This window comes from Cryptomeria japonica, chromosome 5 (genome assembly GCF_030272615.1).
Source record: "Cryptomeria japonica chromosome 5, Sugi_1.0, whole genome shotgun sequence".
Classification (NCBI taxonomy): Eukaryota; Viridiplantae; Streptophyta; class Pinopsida; order Cupressales; family Cupressaceae; genus Cryptomeria; species Cryptomeria japonica.
This window is the reverse complement of record NC_081409.1, coordinates 228,751,712-228,757,711: the sequence shown is the minus strand read 5'-3', so window position 1 is coordinate 228,757,711 and position 6,000 is coordinate 228,751,712.

Here is a 6,000-nt window from a genome sequence, read left to right as displayed (position 1 = left end):
GACGCAACATTACAAAATGGAAACATGACATCGTTCTCATACAAGAAACCAAATTAGCCCAGGTCGAAGCTGAGGCTTTTAAAAGGAAATTAGGTCTTCTTTGCTGTGAATTTGTGGAAGCCAGGGGAGCTTCTGGTGGTATTGGAATAATTTGGAATCCGCGGAGTATTATATTTCGTCCTATAGCAGGTAATAGAAATTGGCTATTAGGGAAGGTAACTAGCAAACATAGCAATCTCACATTCACCCTAATAAACATTTATGGCCCAATCCCGGATGTCGGAAAGCGCAGGGTTTGGTCAGAAATCTCGTTTATGATGGGGCTAGATATCTCCTCCCCTGTTATTCTAGGAGGGGACTTCAATGCTATCCTGAATTTATCAGAAAAAATGGGTGGTATTCGTAGGGAACCGCAGTCCTTAAAAGACTTTAGAGAGTGGGTTGCTCATAACAACCTGATAGATATAGAAACTAGTAATGGTGTGTATACCTGGTACAATAGAAGATCAGGGTTTACACAAATCGCTGAGAGATTAGATAGATTCCTTTTTAGAGGGAACTTGAGCGATCTAGCGGTTAACCTCTCAGCCTCGCTTCTCCCATCTTCAGGATCTGACCATTATCCTGTTATTCTTAATATTGAGGGAGAGGCTACACCGCGATGTTGCCCTTTTAAGTTTGAAAAAATGTGGATGCAAAATCCAGAATTCTATGATCTCGTCTCCAGGTGGTGGTCTGAGGTAAGTTTCCAGGGATCAAAGATGTTTTGCCTTGTAAATAAACTGAAACATCTCAAAAGCAAGTTACTGAAATGGAATAGTGAAGTTTTCGGAAACATTTTTGAAACCAAAATATCATTAGAAAAAGAAATCGCAGATCTAAATGAAAAAGTGTTTAGACTTGGAATGGATCAAGATAGCTTCCTCAAAGAAAAGGAGCTTCTTGGGAAATATGAGGATACGTTGACTAAAGAAGAAGTATTTTGGAAACAGAAGTCTAGAGAGAATTGGCTTCAAAATGGGGATAGGAACACTAAGTTCTTCCACAACAGTACAAAAATTAGGAGGAACACTAACAGTATTCTCAAGATCATGAGTAATAATGGTATACTTCTGGAAGATCAAAAGGATATAACTAATGAAGCGGTAAACCATTTCAAAACCCTATTCAGTTCAGAATCTTCCCCTAAAGATGCCAATTTAACTTTGCTTAGGAATATTCCTAAGATTATAACTGAAAACCAAAACAAAGCGCTTAACAACAAATTTACTGAATCAGAAGTTAAATTAGCATTGGGGCAGCTTAACCCTGATAAAGCTCCTGGCCCGGATGGTTTTCCCGCTTGCTTTTTTCAAAAATGCTGGCACATTATTGGCAAGGAGGTTGTGGAAGCATTGGAAGCTGTTAGAAACTCTGGGAGTATTTTAAGGGAGATCAACAACACTTTCATTACCTTGATTCCAAAGAAGGAGGAATCAAGTAATTTTGAAGACTTTCGACCTATCTCCTTATGCAACACTATTTACAAACTTTTTACTAAAACATTAGCGAATAGACTGAAAGGCATCCTTCCGTGCATAATTTCTGAGGAACAGACAGGTTTCGTACCAGGTAGAACTATCTTTGATGGCATTATTATTGCTCAAGAAGTCATGCACTCGTTACAACAGAATCGATCTGCTGCTATGATGATCAAACTAGACATTAAGAAGGCATACGATAGAGTCGATTGGAGATTTCTGTGTAAATGTTTAGAATCCTTTGGTTTTTCTAAACAATGGATCAATTTAATCTTCGAATGCATCTCATCTCCCAGGGTATCGTTACTTATAAATGGATCCCCTGCTGGCTTCTTCCAGATATCTAGAGGGATAAGACAAGGAGATCCTTTATCCCCTTTCTTATTTATCATAATGGTTGAGAGCCTTGGGAGAATCATTACTAGTGCTCGGATGAATCAAATTATCAGAGGCATTAAAATTACTAATGGAATGGAGGCCATAACCCACCAGCAGTTTGCTGACGACACAATGCTGATGGGATGTGCGAATAGGTCTGAAGCCATGGCTTTCAAAAGGATTCTTGACATTTATGCTTTAGTTTCTGGTCAGGAAGTGAACAAGAATAAATCGGAAATCTTCTTCTTTAACACTTCGCAAAACATAGAGACAGATATTTGTAATATATTAGGGTTTGATAGAGGGAAACTTCCTTGTAAATATCTTGGGATTCCGATGGATAAGGGAAACAATATAAATTCATTATGGAAAGGAATCCTTGAAAAGATGGATCTTAGGTTGGATTCTTGGAAGAACAAATGTCTATCTTCGGCTGGGAGGATTACATTACTAAAAGCTGTTATGGCGGCTATCCCGATATACCAAATGTCATGTCAGCAACTACCCAAAGGTGCTCGTCTAGAAATGGTTAGAAAGATGAGGAAGTTCTTTTGGAATATGAACTCAGACAAAAAGAAATTTGCATTAATCTCTTGGGATAAAATTAGCCAGCCTATAAATAAAGGGGGAGCTGGCATCAAAGATTTGGGGGTTCAAAACATGGCTCTGGAGGCGAAGTTAGTCTGGAAAATGTACTCGGAACCGGATCTTAAATGGGTAAGGATCCTCAAAGCTAAATATCTCACTAATTCCAATCCTGATAGTATACTAAGGACGGAAATATTGCCAAAGGGATCCAAAGTTTGGAATTTTATGGTAGAATGTAGAGAGGTGATCAGAGATTATCTAACTTGGGATATTGCGAAAGGATCTGAGGCATTGTTCTGGGAAGACTCGTGGGGGGGTTATTCAGCCCTAGACAAGTCAGGAATAAGCGCAGAAGGTATAGAACTTTGCAAATCAATCAGGGGCAGGTTTGTTAAGGATTATATCAAGCTTATATCCAATGACCCCGCTTTGGGTTGGGAGTGGAAACCCCTTGATGAGATGAACTTGTCAAATGCTGACAAGGAAATCCTCTGGAATAATTTGAGGCATAGGCATTTTTCATTACATAGTGGGAAAGACAGGATTATTTGGGCAGGTAGTTCATCGGGCATTTATAAAGTCAAAGAAGGTTACTCACTTTTGAAATGCAGAAGAGCTGCAACCAATCCTATTATTCCGATTAGCCTTTGCTGGAATAAAGTGGGTCTCCCCAAAGCTGGTATCTTCTCATGGGCAGCTTCCCAAAAGAGGATTCTTACTTCAGATTGGTTCTTAAAATTAGGATTCATGGGACCATCGAGATGCCCTCTTTGCGAATCTGAGGAAGAATATGTGGATCACTTGCTTCTAAATTGTAGTTTCAGTCAGAAATGTTGGGATTGGCTTTGCTCAAGCCTTGGATGGCCGACTCCGAGACCTAGGGACATTTCTGAATGGCTGATTAGTTGGCAACCTCCCCACACAAAGGATATTTATCACTTAGTGTGGCAAATAGCGCCGGCAATTCTCGTATGGGAAATTTGGAAGGAGAGAAACAGGCGGATCTTCAAAGAATCAAAATTGAGGGTGGAATCCCTTCTAAATAAGATCGAGGCAAAAATTGTGGAAAAAGTCAATAATAGACTTAGACATGTACAGGAAAAGTCTATTAATTTAACCAGATGGGATGAGGTTCTTCGATCTAAGTGGAGGGGTTTGATAATCCCCCCGTTTATTGGGAGAGGTGGGAAGCAGGCTGAGATAGATAGGAAGCTAACAAAATGGGCTCCCCCTCGAAAGGGCTGGGCTAAGCTAAACTTTGATGGTGCCTCTCGTGGGAATCCTGGTTTAGCAGGTATAGGTGCGCTATTCATCAAGATAACGGTGTACTGATTGCTAGCATAAATAAGCCTATTGGCTTGGCTTCGAATAACTTGGCTGAGTTTTCTACATTGCGGGAGGGATTGATTATAGCCAAATCACTCAAGATTAAATATTTAGAAATAGAGGGGGATTCGTCGTTAACTATAAATGCAGTCAGGACTAGGGAAGTGTCAAACTGGAAATTGAAGGCGGAATTAAAAAGCATTCTGGATCTGATCAAATACTTTGAGGAAACTTCGGTTAAACATATTTATAGGGAAGGCAATTCTATAGCTGACAAGTTAGCCAATTTAGGGGCAGATGCTAATTCGTGTGTTTTTAGGAAGGATAGCCTCACGGATTAAGTTTAGGTGATGGTCGTGTCACCCCTTCATATCACTCCTTGCCTTGTCCTCTCCTATTTTCACATATATAAGTTCTAAGATGGGAGGCCACAGCCGCCTTTTTTCAGTATTTTGGCATTCTAAGATTCAGATATATATATAGATACATATATATATACATATATATATATATATATGTATGTACTCACATATATAGATATGTATATATTTATAGTCTATCCCATATTCAACGGATTGATTCATGTTATATGATGTATTCACATATATAAATATATACATATATATATATATTCATATATATAGATATGTGTATATATATACAATCATATATATATACATATATCCATATTCTCATATATATATGTATATGTGTGGGTATGTGTGGGTATAAATAGAATCTTACACAATTGCATACATGCATATATACATATATATATACAGAATCTATATATATATGAGTATATATATATATATATATATAAATATATATATATTTATATATATACATATCTGAACCTTCATATATGATTTTCTTTTTCCTGACCGTTTCATTGACTACCAAATCTGTGTGTGAGTGCCAGGGGTGTTTCAGTCGTGTAGAGGGGTGATTGGTAGTAGTCTGGTCTCTCTGTTTTGGTTCTTGCAGGTCATCCCTCCAATGAATGTAATATGAATTATGATGGTTCTGGGCTGCGAAGGTATAGTCTTAAATAAGGAGTAAATCATTTCTTTCAAAGGCAAACTGGGTCTGCCAGGCTTTGTGTCTTTGAGTTATGGTTTCTGGTTTTTTGATATTCGGTCTTCAAGATTCTGCTCATCGGTTATAGTTGCTAATAATTCTATCTTTGGATTCAAGCCTTCTTGTTAAACTGGGATAGTTATTTCTGGTTTTTGTATCGTAGTTTGCTGGACAGTAGAAGATCTTATAGAACAGCTTAGCATTCGATTTATCTCGATTTGAGATACCCTGTCTATACAGGGTTGGGTTCATTCGATTTCTTTGAATCGATTGATGAATGGATGGTAGGTTACCTGTTGAAGTTTTGTGGTGGGTGGTAGAGGTTAACTCTGACTTTTTCATGGTTTCAGTTAATTAGTAAGTTCTATTGATGCAAACATCTGGAAAGACCCTCTGTCCTTATGTTGTTTCACTCCTTTCTCCTGGCATATTGATTTCTGTGTACATCTGTATATTCTTATGATCCTAGCAGACTCATTGATAGTCTTTTTGCATATTGGCATATAAATACACATACATATGCATATGAAAATATTTATGTTTGGGAGCATCTGATTTCTGCAGAGTTAAAAGTAATTATGAATCTGTAAGAAATTGATCCTTACCATTAGTAGGCAGAATTGTAGCCTGGATAATCTCTTAAATTGAAACCCAAAAGGTTAAGATGGTTTCAAGCTAAGGGATATCCAGGCTATAATCCTCTTACTTAAATAGAAAGATGTAACTATTTATTGGATGATTGCAGCAAATTATTATGTTTACTATGCTTCTAATAGTCTGGCAAAGTAAGTTGCAATAAGGTTTTGCAGATTCGGGAATCTGGTCAGAAGTTATTACTCGATGCATTTGTGGATTAGCCAAAGTGTGGAAGATGGATTCAACCGGAAAGTGCTGAAAGATTTAATGTACAGAAAGAATCTAAAATGTCTTAATATGTCAGCCTCCAACCTCTGATGAGGATTTGTAAAAATGTACAGTTGGTTATAATATCTGATCCCAGAAGGGATCTGGGCTAGACTGGAGGTTTTCTTGTCTCCATTCTTTCCTACCGGTGCCCACACTGAATGGAGATGTAAAAAAATTTTATAAAAAATAATAATAAAATTTT